At 41.8% G+C, this 19866-nt stretch overlaps 1 long non-coding RNA gene across 5 annotated transcripts; it reads right to left on the bottom strand.

Moving 5' to 3' along the window:
• Window positions 1–1705: 1705 nt before the first annotated feature.
• On the bottom strand, window positions 1706–11500 carry LOC144733856 (uncharacterized). Of its 5 annotated transcripts, XR_013588440.1 has the most exons (8): window positions 11124–11500; window positions 8579–8696; window positions 7711–7780; window positions 6023–6138; window positions 4063–5118; window positions 3738–3896; window positions 2657–2752; window positions 1706–2524 (listed from the first exon to the last, which is right to left on the bottom strand). It is a non-coding gene; the product is annotated as an uncharacterized LOC144733856 (long non-coding RNA). The 5 variants fall into 5 exon arrangements; XR_013588438.1 differs by having other exon boundaries at window positions 6023–7780; XR_013588439.1 differs by lacking the exon at window positions 7711–7780.
• Between the last annotated feature and the right edge of the window lie 8366 nt (window positions 11501–19866).

Below are 19866 nucleotides of genomic sequence, written 5' to 3'. Positions count from 1 at the left end.
GCAAATGACGTCACGAGACTTTTAGCGTCCACTTTGAAGGAGACGGCAGGCGCGAACCATGTGACCCACTCATGAACTGGCCGTTCCCGTGATGGTTAGTTGCATTCGTTCGACCGCGTTTGATTCCACCATAGCGCACTTCTCCTCTCATCCGTCTTTTTGGTGCAATGTGCCTTTTCGTTTGGTTAATATTTTCACGTTTTAGTGATCCGATGTCGTCCGTTCCTCTGTACCACGGATCACTCTGTCGTTGTTGTGCTCGCTCCTTGCTGATGCACCATGGACCTTTGTCGAAAAACTGCTGGGTAACTGGCTAAACAGCATACTCCGTGTGAGAAATAACCGTTCTGAAAGATGTCCTGCGATGCCACATTTTACCTTCTTATGCATTTCGTCAACAAACGAAAAGTATCCATAACATAGGTGTTTTGGGTTAGATCGCGTTAATATAAATGCATCGTAAAACCTGCCACCACCCAACAAACCCAACTATTAAGGGTTGTCACGTAAACAAAACTTGCCAATTACTCAGTAGTTCAGCACAATTGTGTGTTGGAGAGTAAACCCACAACATTTACAATTCGAGTACGACGTTTTGCAGGTAACTACACCCAGCATCATCAGGCGAGAGCCATATTTGTCTTAGAGGTGGGGGTAATTGTATTTGAATCCATAGTTTGAAAAAATATATATAGCAGTGTAATTTCGATTCCATTTTATGGAACTCAATTGTTAGCCCGTCATAGGATGGAAGCTGCCATATAAAAAATGTAAATTAATGTGTCATTGTAAATTTTATTAGGAAATGTAGCACATAAAGAAAAAATTCTTAACTTATTAAATTAAATTAAGGACTTTTAAAGATTTCTCGGTATACAATATTTTGTGTGAATCTCTTATCACTGTTCAAAAGGTTTCCTTGCAGTTGGCTCAGTTGGCTATCCTTGATGAACACTTTGATCCGCTGAGGATATGTAGATCTAGACAGAGCCACGTACAGCTGGCCATGGAAAATACGTGTTAATTGAGATAAATACCCACATTTTCAAAAGTCTGATCCTGCAACTTGATGATCGTCATTGCATATGCAGGAATTATTGGAATTTGTCGTCGTTTCAGTACGAAAGGAAAAGTGACATCACTTTGAGTTAGGTCGATTCTCGGGATGAAGACGATTTCGCCTCGGTTGCATTCCAATACAATATTTGCGGTGATTAAGTTATTTTGTAATGATTTGACCATCAAACGCGTTCCATTGCAAAGGCCATTCTTCGGGTTAAGATTTCGCAGCAGCATGATGATAACGCCTGTCTTCACACTGTAAAAAAGAAAAAGTTAGTTCAACTCAAATTTTCAAGGCAACCGACTGCACAGAATTTTTGAGTTGAAGATATCAACTTAATTTTTTAAGTTTTGAAGAACAACAATTATTAAGTTGCGTCAGCTAAGTTAGTTCAACTCAAATTTTCAAGGTAACCGACTGCACAGAATTTTTGAGTTGAAGATATCAACTTAATTTTTTAAGTTTTGAAGAACAACAATTATTAAGTTGCGTCAGCTAAGTTTTTCAAGTTCGTACAACTAAGTTTTTTTAGTTCAAGTTACTGGAACTTTTAAGTCTGTAAAAGCTTACTATTTTGAGTTTAAATTACCCCCCCCCCCCACACACACACACACACTAAATCATCCACTGACAGTAAAACTGTTAATTTATGCATGTTTATTTGAACGACTTTGGCACAGCTTTACAATTCCATAATGACATCAGTATGGGCATTGGGCAATGTAAACGAGTTATACCCAAAGCAAATACATCTTTTTTTTTACTTTCCGACTCTTGTTGAGACCTTACAAATAATGCAATATTGTCAAAGATGACCGATAAACAGTTGTATAGTGCCTAAGTATTAATTCAGAAATGTGTAAATCCCCAGCTGAAAAAGCCAAATTGTCTAAACGTTCTGAATTATCTGAACTTTGAAATTAGCCAAAAATGCAAACACGCAGGCTATAACAGTAATTGTGAAACACAGCTTGCTTCTACTGAGAAACAATCAATATTCTCGTGACAGTTATATGACAGCTACAAATAACAGATTTTTTTTTAGTCAAAATAAAAGAACAACATAAAAACTATAAGGTGGTCCATGTGAAGACTTACAAAATATCCAAACATAAATGAACAAACATGATAAAATAAATCTTCCCCATGGAAAATGAATCACTGGTTTAACAGCTTGGTCTTGAAGCTCCGGACACGCTGTGAGCAATTGGTGGACATTTCCATGAAAATGTGCTGGATAGTTTCACAGGTATACTTGATGTCTTTTGGGAACTCCATGTTAAGGGCATAAAGCAAGCCAAAAAGATACGCAAGCGCAGTCGGGGTGTCTGGGATGTCTTTCAGGACAATGGTTTCCTCCAACACAAGGGCAATATTAATGACTGTGTCGTCATCATCATCAAGCACTGTGAGGACCCCCATCTTGATGCCTTTCACCTGTTTGTCATCTGCATCAGTTGCCTGACAAAACAAAAACACCACTGAAATAATGTCCTGTAGAAAACTAGTCAATAAAGAGTGATGTCTATTTGTGTATGGCCTCTTTGCTATACAACACTACTAAAAGCTGAAGGTCTTCCAAGCTGCACTCACCAGGCATCTAGAGAAAAGCTTCTCAGTATTCTCCCGCAGAAATATGGGAAGACCTTCCACAGCTGCCTGTCTGCGATGACTTGTGATGTCAGATGTCTGTTTTGGAAGAATATAAAAACAAACAAATACTTTTGTTTAGCTCTGTGAAATGTACTCCTGTATGTGCACTTGGTTCCATTTGTATTCCCATCTCTACAATTGTGCATGTAGGCAGATAAAATAATTGCAGGCTCTGTTAGTTTGTTAGTGTTTATTTTTGTCTTTTAAGGATAAGTTCACTATTTTGCACTTTGAGCCCTTGCACTTTTATCTTGGCTGAAATAGAGTGTTTGACGAACACTCAACGAACACCACTAACCAATCGGTGAGTTGCACATCTTTGAAAACGAACGTTTAGGGTTGATTTAAAGACAGGTTTGTGAATGCATGTAGCTAGCCATTCTGAAGCATGGCAGGGCCGATTCTAAATCAGCCAAAAGCTCAAGACTGGACCAATAGTCAAAATTCGGGTGTCAAACACTATTTCATCAACCCAGAGAGGAGGCTCAAAGTGCAAAACCGTGAACGTATCCTTTAAATATTACTGTATTAAATAGACAATCAAGATGGAACTCGCTCACCAATGTAGCTGATGCAAAAAAATTATTAAGTTATATTCCATCAAAAGTGCAGAGTGCTAGCTTGGTAGTTCCTTCTTGATTAATGGTTTAAATATTAGTGGACAAACTGAAGAAAAGGGTAACACTTTACAATAAGGTTCATTTATTAAACATTATTTAATGTATTAACTAACATGAACTATACATTTGTTATAGTATTTAATAATCTTTGTTAATGTTAGTTAATATGAATAAAGCTGTTCATTGTTTGTTCATGTTAGTTCACAGTGCATTAACTCATGTTAATAAGATTTTAATAAAGTATTAGTAAATGTCGAAATTAACATTAACAAAGATGAATAAATGCTGTATAAGTGCAGTTCATTATTAGTTAATGTTAACTAATGTAGTTAACTAATGTTAACTAACGAACCAAATTGTAAAGTGTTACCAAGAAAGGGCCTTGTAGTCAATATAACAACCTGTTTGTCAAGCATTTCCAAAAGGGTTTCCATCTCTCGACTAAAGGCGCACTTCCTGGCACGATACAATTTCAGCAGACGAGGGGTCAACATCTCAAGGGCAGCTTTAAATGTTCCCATCAGGTCCTTGGTGGTCACACGAGTGAACTCTTGACAAATCTGAATTAAACAAATGCAATACAAATACAACAAGCTGATAGTGTGATTTCATTGTTATAATTAAGACTGCAAACTCAAAGCCATAATACAAATTAACCTACATACACTATCATGGAAAAAACATAACACAAATGCACCAAGTTCAAGAAAAAAAAAGATTCCTTACCTGTTCTTCAAGAAATAGACCGGGCCACCTCTCCAGAACCTCTGAGACCATGGGCTCCATCTCTACAATCTCCATTCTCCTAAGGGAGAATGTGATGTCCATCTTCTGTTTGATGAACTCCATGTCCTTGTTTTTCTTCTTCATGGCTTCAACCAGGGAAGACCTCAGGTCTTCCAAGTCATCCTCGGTGTAGCTTTCAGGATGATCTGGTACATGGTTGACCTCACCTCGTTTTGGTTTTTTCAAGGAAAACCTTCCCTCCGGACCACCATCCCCATCATCATCATCTCTTCTTTGCCTGTTGACACCATGATCATCCGCCTCCTCCCTTCTTGATCTCCTGTTGACACCAACCTCATTACATCCAGCTTGACGTAGTTTTGATCTGTAGTTCCCCATCTTGTACTTTATGCTGGTTGTCCATCCCGCATATCCAGTACCACCACCAGGCTCTTTGAGGCAGGGATGTTTGTTGACAAGTTCAGCAGCAACAGAATCAAACTCATGTTTTTCAGGGTAGGCTTTCACAGAAAATATTTCTTGTGCCAACTTGTCCAGAATCTCTTTTTTCACATCTCTGGTTACATGTAAACCCTTCCCTAATAATTCAAACGTGTCATTCCCCTTGCGGAGTATCAGTTCCACATCATATGAGAATTCTGGTACTGGGAACGGAGTGGGCCACTGTGAAACATTCCTCCTATATGTCCGCACAACTGAAGATAAGCTGTGGATTGAGCCTGGAGATCCAATGATGGCTGTGTCAAGGGAAGAGATGGAGGATGACCGAGTTGGTGTTGGAGGTGGTGGTGATGGCATGTCCTCATTGCTCCACAGAATATGCAAGACAGCCTTTTCTGAAGGTAACTCTGCTATGTCAATCAGGTTGCAAACTGCCTGGCCAAAGTCTGAGTCTTCATACTGTATACAGAATTCACCCACAAGTTCAAGTTTTTGACGCAGTTCATTGTACAGTTCCTCTAAAGTTTCAGGAGCTTTGGTCAGCCGAATCTTACGGACGAGTTTGGGATTTATGTGGACCAGAAGCAACAAAGCCTGTGAGGACAAAAGAAGAACAGATATTTGCATGACACTTTAAACTGAAGCCATATACAGTCATGGCCAAAAGTATTGGCACACCTCAAGAATTGTTGGTTTTTAAGCAAAATTCGCAAACTTTTGAAGGTTTTTTGATAAAATAACCAAACCAGGATATTTTCAATAGCTCAACACAACTGAAACAACAATTGGTTTCCCCAAATGTAACAGAATATATCACCAAAATACTGTGGAAAGTGAATACTGCATGGTCGAAAGTATTGGCACCCTTCACAACAAGTGTCTTTTGCCGTGATAAAAGCACACTTTTCAGTGTTAAAATCCAGTGCTAAGGTTATGGGTAGTCAGACGTCAGCTGTGGTAGCACTCCTGAGAAATATCAGCCCATTTCTAACGGACAAAAATCTCCAGTTTACTTACTATACATCTGTTGGTTTATATGGACAGTATAAGGTTTTCTTCAAGTAGAATCGACTTTATTATCCTTTAGAAATGGGCTTATACTTCTCAGGAATGCTACCACAGCTGATGTCTGACTATCCATAACCTTAGCTGTGGATTTTAACAATGAAAAGTGTGCTTGTATCACAGCAAAAGACGGTTATTTTGAGTGCCAATACTTTTGACCATGCAGTATTCACTTCCCGCAGTATTTTGGTGATATTTTGTGTTGAATTTGAGGAAACCAATTTTTGTTGTTTCAGTTCTGTTGAGCTATTGAAAATATCCTGGTTTGGTTATTACATTAAAAACACCTTCAAAAGTTTGTGAGTTTTGCTCGAAAACCAACACATCCGGAGGGGTACCAATACTTTTGGCCATGACTGTACCTTGAAGACTTAAAATCAAGTCATTAACACATGACAAAATTATGAAAACATACAAACAGAAAGGTGCTTACCATTTCAATTTACTGCAGTAGCCAAGCCCTTGGGGTCACCATCAAAGTTCTACCAACTTGGTATGCAGCCAATGGGTGGTAATCGTTCAAAGTCTCTGGATCCAGGATCTCTACATCTGAGTGACAGTTATCAATAAGTTGGTAAGACCGATAATGTTCCATGTACCAAGATGATAATCTTGCGGTGACAAAATACACTTTACACCACTTGTCCACCAATATGTGTAGTATTCTAAAGAATTCTGGCAGTCCACTGCATTCACCCGCAGACACTATCATGTCCCTCACATACTGGGTCCCATACAAATGTACTTCTTTAGCAAGAGACACATCATCTTCATTTGGGTACTTCTTTTCTAGTCCTGTCCTGAGCTTTTCATCTAAAGATGATATTTTCACTCTATCTACACTACCAACATGCAATTTTGGCTTGAACAATTGCTGTGTGTAAAGAAGATATGCCATGAGGTGTTGATGCTTAGTGGAAAGGGTGAGTAGTACATTCTTAAAACAGTGAGCATCATTGATTGCCTGTTTGAAAAAACTATGCTTAGACTCAAATCTAAACGTCCACAGATCCACTAATGGCCCAAAGCACCGTGTGAGATGCACATAGTGATCAATGAAGTGATGCTTTGGTTTCAACTTAAATTCAGGAAAGGTGTCAGTGAGTAACTGGCGATGGTCAGACAATTTATTCCCCAAGTAACATAATGTTCCCTCTGATAACGTAGTAGACACCGTAATCTCCACAATCTCTTTAAGGTCCATTAAAATTTCCCATGACTGCTCTTGTTCAGGTATATAGTTCCCGATCAAGAGAGGTAGCAAACGTAAAAGTGCCCAGTTTTCATGTCCGTTACCGTTTACCTTTCCAGATACAAGGCTTGTCTTTGTAATTGCATGTGGCTTGTTGACCAAATCAGAGAATTTGTATGGAAACTGTTTTATGCGGTTATTCAGTCCATCGAATGTAATGAAACCTTTTCTAATCAATTCTTTTAAACACAAACTTAATTCCGCTGCGACAACACCTTCAAATAGATCATGCAAAAGATCAGGGGGAAATCCAGTAACTGGGTGGAAGAAAGACAACTTACTTAAAGCACAGGATGATTTAACACCATTCACACATGGCTTAGGCTTATCACTCAACTTGAGTTGTTCCACAAAAGAATCGTGTTGCGTAGCAGTTCTCAGTGGAAAGTTCCTTGGCTCACAATTTCCAATTTGGTCTCGACTGATGCAACAAAATCTGCAGAATTTTTCGACATTTAAAGCTTCCTGAAAACCTGCTAAGCTATGTGCACCAAGGTTATCAGCACAGACACAGAACACTGTTCCCTTTACAAATGTATCTAGAGTCTCAATATACACTCCTATCTTTTCAAGATATCCAAGATCCTTAATCAAAGGATAAAGAAAGGCATCATACCCAAATTGTCTGACATCGACAGTTTTTCCAAGACAAGCCAGTTGAATTAGGGGGAGAGTAGAGCGAAACTTGCTTGGTAAATTCAACAAAATCCAATAGACAGCAGTAATTTTATGGATTTTTTTTGAGGACCCCAAAGGATTACATAGTTCCAGGTCATCTATGTAAAGTCCTATAGAGATACTTGCATCTTGCACACCCAGAAGACCATTGTCTTTGTAGTACTGTCCGTCTCGAAAAGAGCAAAATTTACCTGGGTTGTCCCCTTGACTAAACACCAACTTCTCCACAAAATCTGGCTGTCTCAACAAAGTCCCAAGAACCTGGAGGATTGAAACATAAACAAATGTTTGTTTATGGGTTATTTTATATGTATACTCAGTAGGCTGAATTACAGGGAACTTATCTTTAAAAAAAAGATTTCTCCTGTGATCAGTGGCCTATGCACCCTTTCCTTGAGTGCTTACAATTAATGGATTTGTTTCCAAGACAGCATCATTAATCTTATGGAGAACGCTATCATCTAATTCAATGCCGTGTTCTGCAAGCACTGCTTTGATACCTGGTTGCGAGTGGGATTTTGAAAGATGTAAAATATCATTAAACCCCTCAACTATTTTCTGTACAGCGTGTCTACTAACATGTAATTCAGTTTGCATACGTAGAAAAAATCCAGCAGCCCTGTGTTCAAGAGTCTCAGCATCTACATACTCCTCCTTTTCTTGGACATCTGAATTTCCAGAACTACCTGGAAGTGTATCTTCCTCACTACAGATACCTAATGGTTGGTCAGAGGAATCTGTCTCAATGGACACAGGTTCATTTTCTAAGTCTGCTCTTAAACAGGTTCTGATATCACCATGCTTGTGTTTCCTACTTTTGTGTGAACTAAAAGTCTTTAGATTGTTTGTTTTAAAACTACATCTCAAGAAGGGGCAACACACAGTCTCATGTTTTTTTAAATGGCGTCCAAGGTGTTTGAAGAAAGACTGTTGCGTGCAGATTTCCCGGAATTCACATAGATTACAAAAAAAGGTGAATTTATCATGTATTTTGGCTGTCCTAAAATGTGATCTGGTCAAATGTGACTTTAAGGCGCCAGGTGTTTTAAAAGTACATACACAGTCACCGTAAACACACGGCCAGTAAGCTCCTCTACCGTGCCTGAGCCGATGGTGCCTAAGCAGACGTTCTTGACTGGCACTGGCAAAGCTGCAGAAGCGACACTTCATAGAAAACCTAGCACAAAAATAAGAGGAGAAAATTAACACAGTGACATACTTCGCAACCGTTCACATTAATGCTGTTGAGCTTCAGGGCTAAAACACACAAAGGTAGGGCTGGGTATTGTTCAAAATCTTTCGATCCGGTGCCAATTTCGATACCTCAGTTTCGATACCGGTTCCTAGCGATACTTTTTTCGATACCAATTTTATGAAATCCATTTTAAAAAGATTACATAACTAGGGATGGGAACCGAGAACCAATTCTTCTTCAGAACCGGTGCCCAGTGAATCAATTCCTTGGAACCGTTAGCATGCCTGCTTAACAATTCCGCGTATCGGTTCCGCTCGTTGCAAATGTGTCATGATGTCACACACGCGCTGCATTGTTTTGATTAAGAACGTGGCAAACATGGCAGAGGCAGAAGTTCGACGCAGAAGTATAATGAGGCCTTTAACGGGACGCCATGTTGCTTTCCGACAAGCCATCGCGTGCTATCTCACACACATTCATACACTCACTCACTCTCATGCGCACACACACACACTTGCGCGCGCACACACACTCTCTCGCGCTCACTCACTCACACACGCGCACACATACACACTCACTCACTAGTGCTCACGCACACACTCTCGCTCACTCACTAGCGCACACACACTCTCTCGCGCTCACTCACTCACACACAAACGCACACATGCTCACTCACACACACACTCACTTTGAGAAGTAGCTCACCTATACTTTTAGATTTGTTCTGAGGTTGCTACACATAATTTGTGTATACAGTATGTGCTCTGTCTTCTGATCAGATATTAAAGCGAGTTAATACAAACAAACACATTTGTACTTATTCCCTCACCCAATGAGAATCGATAAGGAATCGGATCGATAAGCAATCGTTAAATCCTTATCAATTCCCATCCCTATACATAACACATTACCTCAGAAAAACTTTGGTTTTATTTTTTTAGTTTGACTCATGCTCCTTAGCCAGTGCACAAAGGAACACATTTTTTTTATAAAGAGCTCATGCTCACCAAAACTGATTTTAAAAAAATAAAAAAATACAGTAAAACTTAATATTGTGAAATAGTATTACAATTTAAAATATTATTTTAATATATTTCAAAATGTAATTTACTCCTGTGATATCAAAGCTGAATTTTCAAAATCATTACTTCAGTGTCAAATGACCCTTCAGAAATATGAAAACAGTTTGCTGCTTAATATTTTGGAAACTATGATAATTTTTTTCATGATTATTTGATGAATAAAAAATTCAAAAAAGATTTATTTAAAAACGAAATATTTTGTAACATTACACGTTGTAATGTCACCCTTTGATAACTTTAATGCATCCTTACAGAAAACAAATTCTGACAAACCAACACATTTTTGAACGACAGTGTGTAACGTTACATTCAGTAGGTTATTTATTGAAATATAAACACTGGAGTGATCAACAAGGTATCTCTTCATTTACCAGTCGAAGACGGAGCAACTTTCTGCTCTTATGTTTACTCCGTGCACTGTCAAGGTCTTCATCATATTTGTCGTGGTACCGGTCTTTGCAGCAATTATTTTAATGCGAATACTGAATCGCGCGCTGTTGGCATCGAGCCTGGAGAAATGTACCCACACTTTTGATCGACTTTTCCACATCTTTAAGGTATTATGTGTGTGTGCTCGCGTCTCATATGAATATGTGCGCGGAGAGTTTGTGTGTGTGTGCTTGCGTCGTCTCATATAAGTATGCGTGTGAAAAGTTGTGGGTGCGCGCGCGCGTCTCATAATATGAGTGTGCGTGAGCGACTTTATGTGTGTCGTTGTGCATTTCATATGTATTTGTTTGAGCACTGACGTTGACGAGTTAACTCCTTAGGTAACGTTATCGAATTCTGGAACTGGAACCGAACCACATGTCATTTTTAGATAAAGTTACTCGATAGTATCGAGGCAATTCGGTCGGTAACGTTACCTAAAAAGTATCGAACTCGGCAACTTACCCAGCCCTACACAAAGGTCGCATGCTAGAAGCTATATAAATCTAGTTAACCGTATCAAACCGAAGTTTTGTATCAAAGTTTTAGCACGTTAGTTCTACCTTGATCACGAGCAGCAATGTGAACTGTTACCGCCGGTGCTTCGGTTTCAGGTCAATGAGCAAAGCAGACGTGCATAAAACAATGCCATATCATTCATCGAGAATAACAAACATAACGGCAACACAAATCTTTCAATTAATATGTGGACAAGAATTATATTGAGCTTAGCTGTTCAAAATAAGCTACGTTAGCTTCTAACCAATTAACGTTAGCAAGTGTGGGATTTTGTATTGCCATTAACGCCTCGCCTGGTTATGATTTATCGATTTTGTTTCGCGCAATGAAATGTAATACAAATACCAAATGCATATACATATTCATATGATTAGCTTACCTGTTAGAATGAATGTTGTTTATCTTCGGCCAAGAAGTCAGAGAAATTTACCGCTGGCATCGTGACAAAATGGCGGACGCAAACTTTCAAACTGTCGAAGAGAGCTCCTGGCAAAATCCTTGGAAACCCCGTGGCAGCCGGTTGCCATGACAAATTTCAAATGAGCATGCGCAGATAAGTTGACCTCACTTTAACTGGGTGTCAACTACAACTTAAAAATAAAATCAACTCAATTTATAAAGTAAGATGAACTTTTACTCAGAAACGTCTGAAAGTGAGTTCAAGTGGCTTACAACAGATAGTTCAAGTTCCAACTAGCAATTTTATTGTCAGTGAATGCAAAAATCTTAGTAAGGTGAACAATTTTGAGTTGTCATTTTTACAGTGCAGTGCAAATGTGTGTGAAGACATTCCTGAAGGTGTTTAAGCGTGAAGAAATTCTGGAAGGTAAATAAATGCGTCCACAGAATCTTCCGACACGATCAAGTCAGAGCTGTAATGATTTTGGATATCTCCGGACAGCTGTGTGATGATGTTTCTGTTCATATCGAGAGTATCCTTGTTGGTAGGTGCCATAATCGCTTTTTTCACAAGTTCTTCGGCAGGCATGTGTTGCAAGCTTTGACCGTACATTGCGGTGACCAGATCATCAACCGTGATCATTTGAGGTGGAATTTCAATGGAACCTAACCGCAATCGAGATAACTCCGTCAAACTTCCCAATCCAACTTTCAGCAGCCAATTGTTATGCTCATTTTGACCATCACTCCGAAGGTTTGCCGTGAAAGTCAACTTGCAAAAATGCTGCTATAATACGCTGGATTTGATACAGCACTCGACGGCATCAACATGTGTGCCTTTTGGTACAACCGGCAAAGTATGTCTGAAGTCGCCACCGATAACGATGACTTTTGCACCAAATGGGCATTGAATCTGCGCGATGTCACGCAGCAGCTGATCGATGCATCGAAGGCCATGCTTTGTCAGCATCGTAATTTCCATCAATTATTATGAATGAAGCTCATCGTTTCGCCTTTTGGCAAATTAAGTCTCATCGACAAAGAAGAGGTGTCAAGGAGGGGAACTGGAAGCTTGAATCCGCTGTGCACAGTTCGTCTGCCTTGCAGTAAAGTAGCTGCGATTCCAGTGGTGGTAAAAGGAAGAGCGATGTGACCTTTTTCACAAACAAATGAGAGCAGCGTGGAGTACAGGAAAGTCTTACCAGATCCGGCAGGATAATCTAAGTAGGAAAGTCTGTTCTGAGCATGCTCATCATCGACAGCTCTCATTATTGCTGTTAAAGCTTCAAACTGTTGGCCATTAAGGGAGGAAATTCCCGTTTCCACTTCTCGTTCTTCATGCACTGCATCGTATAGCTGAGCTTCGATTGGATGGCTTATCGGTTCGGGAATACCAATTGATGCACAAGACAATCTATGTTGCTTGAGAATAGCGTTGATGTCGTGCAGAGGCATGTTGCAACATTTTCGTCATGACACCGTAGATAATTCAGCAACATGTCAAGTTAATGGTTGTTCCACAACTCGTGAGCAAACGTCTGTCGCATATGATTGGGCATTTCGTGGACTCCTGCATGCATCGAGCCCATTCTTCGTCTGAATCCAGCAAATGCCGATGAAAGGCAGCTTCCTTGAATGCGTTGTAAACGACACCATCGACGGTTCAGAGCAATTCAAAACTGGTAGCGCCTTTGACGTGATGCAACAGCATCCTCAGATAGAAGCGCTCCTCATCAATTATTCGAACACTGTATAATCTCGCAACGATCTTAGTGCCTCCTCTTTGTCGCTGCTTCCAGTTGTTGTTGACATACACAATTGTAGGGAATGTCGTTGTAGATAAATTATTGTGCGTGTGGATCTATGAAGCATAGCTGAAACCTAGCTTCGATCTTCCTGCGACCTGTTCGTGCGGCTTCCAACGCCTCATCTTCTCAACCCTCTTGGAACATAAGTCATTGCTGAGGTGGCAAATGCATGGGCAATCTCATCACGGCATGCGAGTTATCATGCATTGGCGACTCGAGCAAACGCCACATAGCTCTGGTGCACTGACGTATCTTGCGTTGATGAAATTTCACAGCTCGTCGTGTGTAAGTAGAGAAATATCGCTGGTAGTGATCGTCATATTGGCGCAATATAATCTTTTGTAAATATATTTATAAATATATAAATATATATATATTTATAAATATATTTAACAGCTCGTAGTGACGTGCAGACCTCAACATTGATGTGAGCATTGTACATCAGCAACAGATATGGATTGTACGGCACCACATATCTGTTATCCATTGACGATCCACGAACTTCAGCTGAAATTCCTTGTCGCCGATGATACAAAGGATATCCGTTAACATTGTGCACTGTCATGGTAGCAAATTCCTTCGGGAACGCCTTTTAGTACCTTCCATTTTGCATGCAGGCTGCGCGAGAATTTGCAGCTGCGCATGGGCCATGCATCATGCATCTTGTGACAATTTCGTGTAACCGCGGATTTTTAGCCGCAACGGGAATTTCAGCAGGCACAACCTGATGAATGTGCTCAGAGCTTGTGAATCTATCATCAACTTGCAATGTTCCCAGGATGTGTGCGTGAGGCAGACCACGATTCTGGAACTCGATGGTGTAGACGAAAGCCGTTGAGATTCCCAGAACGCCATGGACAGTGAGATCCTGCATCAACGATTTCAGTTTCAACTTGAAAACACGTGCCACTAAGTCAAGTCGATCAGATGCTTGTTCACCTTGCTGCAAATTGTTGGTGATTTCTCGCCACCTTGGATTTCCAGTGAATGTTATGAAGAGATCGGGAGCTATTGCTTTGTGAAAATTGTAATGGAGTCCGTGCTTTGCTCTTTCATGTTCCGCGGTGAACCTTCGAAAGGCGATGGCAGAATAACAGGAATTCCGGCTCGTCCTGCAGCCATTTGATAGGCATTCTCTATGTGATCGGCAAGTTTTTGATAAAGCTCAACTCGTAATTTCGGCTGATGTTGACGTATGTAATTCAAATTATTAGGTTCAACCTGCAGGTACGAATCGACAATACACGGTTTTGTAAGCTTTCCAGCACTGATTTGTGGGTTGAATGTGCCTCTGATCACCGTTTGCGCTCCAACATACTGTTGCGTTGACTTGAGCTCCAGCATCAAAGTGTCTTGGCTCTGGCGAGCTCTCCATCTCTGCTGTCTTTCTCTTTGCAAACGGCGTTTCTTAGCTGCAGTATCTTCGTCCTCCATGATGTTTGGCAATCCTGGGCTCACGTATTTAGATCTTATGACACTTAACGTGCTCCAGCAGCTGTAAAACTGCGAATAAGGTTGCCTCGCGCTTTTTAGACACTGTAGAGGGGCAGTGTGATCTACAGAGGGGCCACATTTAGCTGGCAGAGTCAAAAGAAGCATTAAAATTGGTAATTTTTTTACCAGGAACTCTTCGGTATCTTACACAATAGTCAAAGGTGAGCAATCTATGTGGCTGTCTAATTTGAAAAAAAACTGTAACTTCACTTTAGCACTGTTTTAAAATCACCTGAAGCTGTTAACTAACAAATGAATCTTCTCCAAAGGGCGCTTAATAGGGAAGAGTGAAGAAAGTGAGCAACCACCATCGACCGACTGTCACTCACACAGTCACACTGCAATGGGCTCGAGGTACAGGTGTGTAATTGTAATTGCTGCTTCTGACTGGGCATAGAGGCAAAAGGGAACGCACCTCATCACGTTAGATACACACATCGTCACTTCACACTGACCTCATCCTCTCACCTTGTCTTATCACCTCGTCTCATTTACCTCATCCCCTAAATAATATCATCACCGCGTCCTCTCACTTTTTTTCTTAGTCACATCATCACCGCGCTCACTCGCTTTGTCGTCACCTTGTCTCTCTTACCTCGTCCACTCACTCATCACCTGGTCTCTCTCACCTCGTCCTCTCACTTATCACCTCGTCTTTCTCACCTCGTTCCCTCACTTTTCACCTCGTCGTTCTCGCCTTGTCTCTCTCACCTCGTTCCATCACTCATGACCTCTATTGCATATATAGGTCCTTTTCCAAAATTGATATTAAGAATAAGTCTGACAATATATATATTTATAATAATCGATCGGGGTGTCGCTTTGGGCAAAAAGGGGGCGACACAAACACCCTCCCCTAAAACAGCAGCTGCCTCCCACAAGCCACACCAGGCTAGGAAGTAGACAACAGGTATTAAAAAAAACCTGGTGCAAAAAGGGGAGAGGTGGGGGGGTTGCTAATGAGATTCTGGGGAAATCTCTACACGGCTTAAAAGGCTGCCACATAGCACGTACAAGCAACATGCGCCACAATTCTTCCTGGGCGGCAAGAACCGAACAGACACGTTTTTTTTTAAGTTGTTTTTAGTTAACGGTAAAGTTCGAAACTTAGCGACAAGAATAAGTCGACATCAAAGACTGCCAACACACTCACTCAGATTAAGTACCAGACTGCAGTCTACATTAGTGACTTTTATTATTACTTACCTTATTTTACTCTTATTCACCAGAAATATTGTTTGTTATTGTATATTTCTATCTACGTGAATTTACTTAGCCAGATCTCCAAACCTCAGGATATCAAAATACAACTCGAGAATAAAAAGCACGGATCCCTGGATACAGACGGGGAACAAAGTTAATAAAACCCTAGGAATATCTGTGGTAACAACAATGGTAGATCAAAAATCTTGGTTAAACATAAACCAAATAATAATTATTAAATACTATACCGAGGGTCATCCAGAAGAAATAAAATGCGAAACATGTAAATCACACACGACCAAGATATATATGTATTCCATAGAATCAGAACTTCCAAACCGCATTTGTCTTCCAGAAGCACGTAGTAGCAATACATCACACATGCAGGGAGGGCGCCTCCCCTTAAGATGTCAAACACCATGAAGAAATTCCAAACCACGCCTACTATAAACACTGCTCAAAACATGCCCTTGAGTCACTTAAAGAGTCAAAACCGCAAAAAGGGATACATATAGTGAGAGAAAAAAGTATTTGATCCCCTGCTGATTTTGTACGTTTGCCCACTGACAAAGAAATGATCAGTCTATAATTTTAATGGTAGGTGTATTTGAACAATGAGAGACAGAATAACAACAACAAAAATTCAGAAAAACGCATGTCAAAAATGTTATAAATTGATTTGCATTTTAATGAGGAAAATAAGTATTTGACCCCCTCTCAATCAGAAAGATTTCTGGCTCCCAGGTGTTCTTTATACAGGTAACGAGCTGAGATTAGGAGCACACTCTTAAAGAGAGTGCTCCTAATCTCAGCTTGTTACCTGTATAAAAGACACCTGTTCACAGAAGGAATCAATCAATCAGATTCCAAACTCTCCGCCATGGCCAAGACCAAAGAGCTCTCCAAGGATGTCAGGGACAAGATTGTAGACCTACACAAGGCTGGAATGGGCTACAAGACCATCGCCAAGCAGCTTGGTGAGAAGGTGACAACAGTTGGTGCGATTATTCGCAAACGGAAGAAACACAAAAGAACTGTCAATCTCCCTCGGCCTGGGGCTCTATGCAGGATCTCACCTCGTGGAGTTGCAATGAACATGAGAACGGTGAGGAATAAGGCCAGAACTACACGGGAGGATCCTGTCAATGATCTCAAGGCAGCTGGGACCATAGTCACCAAGAAAACAGTTGGTAACACACTACGCCGTGAAGGACTAAAATCCTGCAGCGCCCGCAAGGTCCACCTGCTCAACAAAGCACATATACATGCCCGTCTGAAGTTTGCCAATGAACATCTGAATGATTCAGAGGACAACTGGGTGAAAGTATTGTAGTCAGATGAGACCAAAATGGAGCTCTTTGGCATCAACTCAACTCGCCGTGTTTGGAGGAGGAGGAATGCTGCCTATGACCCCAAGAACACCATCCCCACCGTCAAACATGGGGGTGAAAACATTATGTTTCTGCTAAGGGGACATGACAACTTCACCGCATCAAAGGGACGATGGACGGGGCCATGTACCGTCAAATCTTGGGTGAGAACCTCCTTCCCTCAGCCAGGGCATTGAAAATGGGTCGTGGGTGGGTATTCCAGCATGACAATGACCAAAAACACACGGCCAAGGCAACAAAGGACTGGCTTAAGAAGAAGCACATTAAGATCCTGGAGTGGCCTAGCCAGTCGACAGACCTTAATCCCATAGGAAATCTGTGGAGGGAGCTGAAGGTTCGAGTTGCCAAACGTCAGCCTCGAAACCTTAATGACTTGGAGAAGATCTGCAAAGAGGAGTGGGACAAAATCCCTCCTGAGATGTGTGTAAACCTGGTGGCCAACTACAAGAAACGTCTGACCTCTGTGATTGCCAACAAGGGTTTTGCCACGAAGTACTAACTCATGTTTTGCAGAGGGGACAAATACTTATTTCCCTCGTAAAAATGCAAATCAATTCATAACATTTTTGACATGCGTTTTTCTGGATTTTTTTGTTGTTATTCTGTCTCTCACTGTTCAAATAAACCTACCATTAAAATTATAGACTGATAATTTCTTTATCAGTGGGCAAACGTACTCAATCAGCAGGGGATCAAATACGTTTTTCCCCTCACTGTATAGCTATACAAGAGAAACAGAAATTGAGTCTTTCTGCGGCAAACTCCGGGGGTGGGCCCTGTAATCGACCAAGGATGGCAAGGCTTGAAGAGTAGCGATGTGTCACCGAGTACGAGTTCGGCGCTGACAGACGAAGTATCGCTAAAAGTTTTATTCTACATTGAGTGCCAGCTGCCACTAGCAGCTGCAGCAAGAGAGAAAGAGAGAGTGATGAGCAACGACAAGCAATCAACCTGGAGAAAGGGTGGAAAAGCGCCAAGCATCAACCAAGCGAGCATCGCACAGGACCAGCAGCAGCGGCTAACGACTACTCACGAGCGTGTGGACTCAGAAGCCGAGCATACTCCTGCAAAGGTCAAGTCTACAAGGACCAACCGTGCACGGAGCAGGAGAGAGAGCACGCAACCAGCACAGCCGAGCAAGAGTGCAGGCCCCGGCGACCTGAGGACGAGCTGCGAGCGCAATCGGGCACCTTCAAAGACAAGCGTCGTGCTGACTCATCCAGCAGCAGACAGGCCTGTAGCTGCTGCCAGGAGAGCGAGATCGCCATGTGTATAACATGCCCACACACACACGCACATAACAGGACTAATAAGATTACTCCAAAGTTATCTTTGTGTTTGAAAAAGCGTGGCCATCCTAAGGTGGTGCGTTAACTGATCATGAAAAGCATTGCTGCCCATCGAGTTACGTAGCTACGGTCGTTTAGAAGTATTTTAGTCATTCTTGTTGTTAATAGCCTAACTGTACCAATGAATTCATTGACGAAACTAACCATTTAGAAACATCTATGTTACGAATCTACACACTCGCAGGGAGTCTATTGTGTTAAAAAAATTTCTTTTGATCACAGGAATCTTTCCCACGAATTTATTGAAGCCTTAGTCAATTGATAAGCATTTACTAGACAAGCAGGCACACTGCCGTACACCATGGTTCCAAGACATTTCGTTAATTGCATAATCTTACCAATGAATTCATCGTGGTCTACCTTTGCTTTCGAGACATGTTTCTTTATTGCTGTTTGTATGAATATTGTCACATTAATTTTAAAGGACTTTTTCTCATCGCCGTGAATGATCGCTTTACTCTGAGGAATTAACCGATTGTTCTGTTACCCAGTTTAACAAACGTAATAATTGAGGGTTAAATGTACGTATCAATGAGGAGGACATCTCCAGGAGTACTGTGTTGACATTCCTATTGTAATAAAAAACTCGACCACGATATCTGGCTTGGTGTCCTTTATTTGGTTCGTTTGCTGTCTCCCACACGGCTGTCCTCCTTTGAGACCTTCCACACGGTGCCGACGCTGTTGTTACACCCGTCACCACTAACAGCCCCGCTGTTGGTCTCTGTCGCTCCCGTAGCCTCTTAGCAGCCTCGCTGCTGTTACTCTCACACAGCCTCCCTGGCTGTACTCGCTGCAGCTCCTCCTCGTGTCGCTCCCGTAGCCTCGGACAGCCTCGCGGCTGTTTCCCTGTCGCTCCCGTAGCTCCTAGCAGCCTCGCTGCTGTCTCCCATACACAGCCTCCCTGCCTGTACTCGCTGCAGCTCCTCCACCGCTCTCCCTCTCCAGCAGCCCCACTGCTGTCTCCTCCCGCAGCCCCGCTGGCTGCTCCCGGGGTTGGTCACCGCTGGCCGACGGTGCCACCCCTCCCTGGTTTCGCCCTGCGTGGCCTCACCCTTGCTCAGTCTCCCACTCTCTCCCGTCTCCTTCCGGTTTCTCCCCTTAAGGACCCGAACCTTTCTCCCACGTCACATAACTCCACCTCTCCGTGACGTCACATCCGGAAGGTCGCTTACGCCCGCATTACACCACCCTCCCCCGTAGAGAAAAACCCAGCCGACCTCGGCTGAACAATACCAAACAGTAATGCGGGCGAAACCGACCTTGACACACCAAAGGACACCAAGCATGCAATATAACAGTAAGAACAATCAACACAACATAACAATCAACGAACGTACGAGAAGCAGGCAATAAATATAACAGTAAGAACAACAATGCAACATATAACAATCAACGAAACGTAAGGGATTTAGAACGTGTGCGGGTCGCCGGCCCGTCCCGGACGGTCGGCGGCCCACCCGCAGAGCGGGAACGTG

This window comes from Lampetra planeri, chromosome 48 (genome assembly GCF_965212315.1).
Source record: "Lampetra planeri chromosome 48, kcLamPlan1.2.h2, whole genome shotgun sequence".
NCBI lineage: Eukaryota > Metazoa > Chordata > Hyperoartia > Petromyzontiformes > Petromyzontidae > Lampetra > Lampetra planeri.
This window is presented reverse-complemented; position numbering and strand designations above follow the sequence as displayed.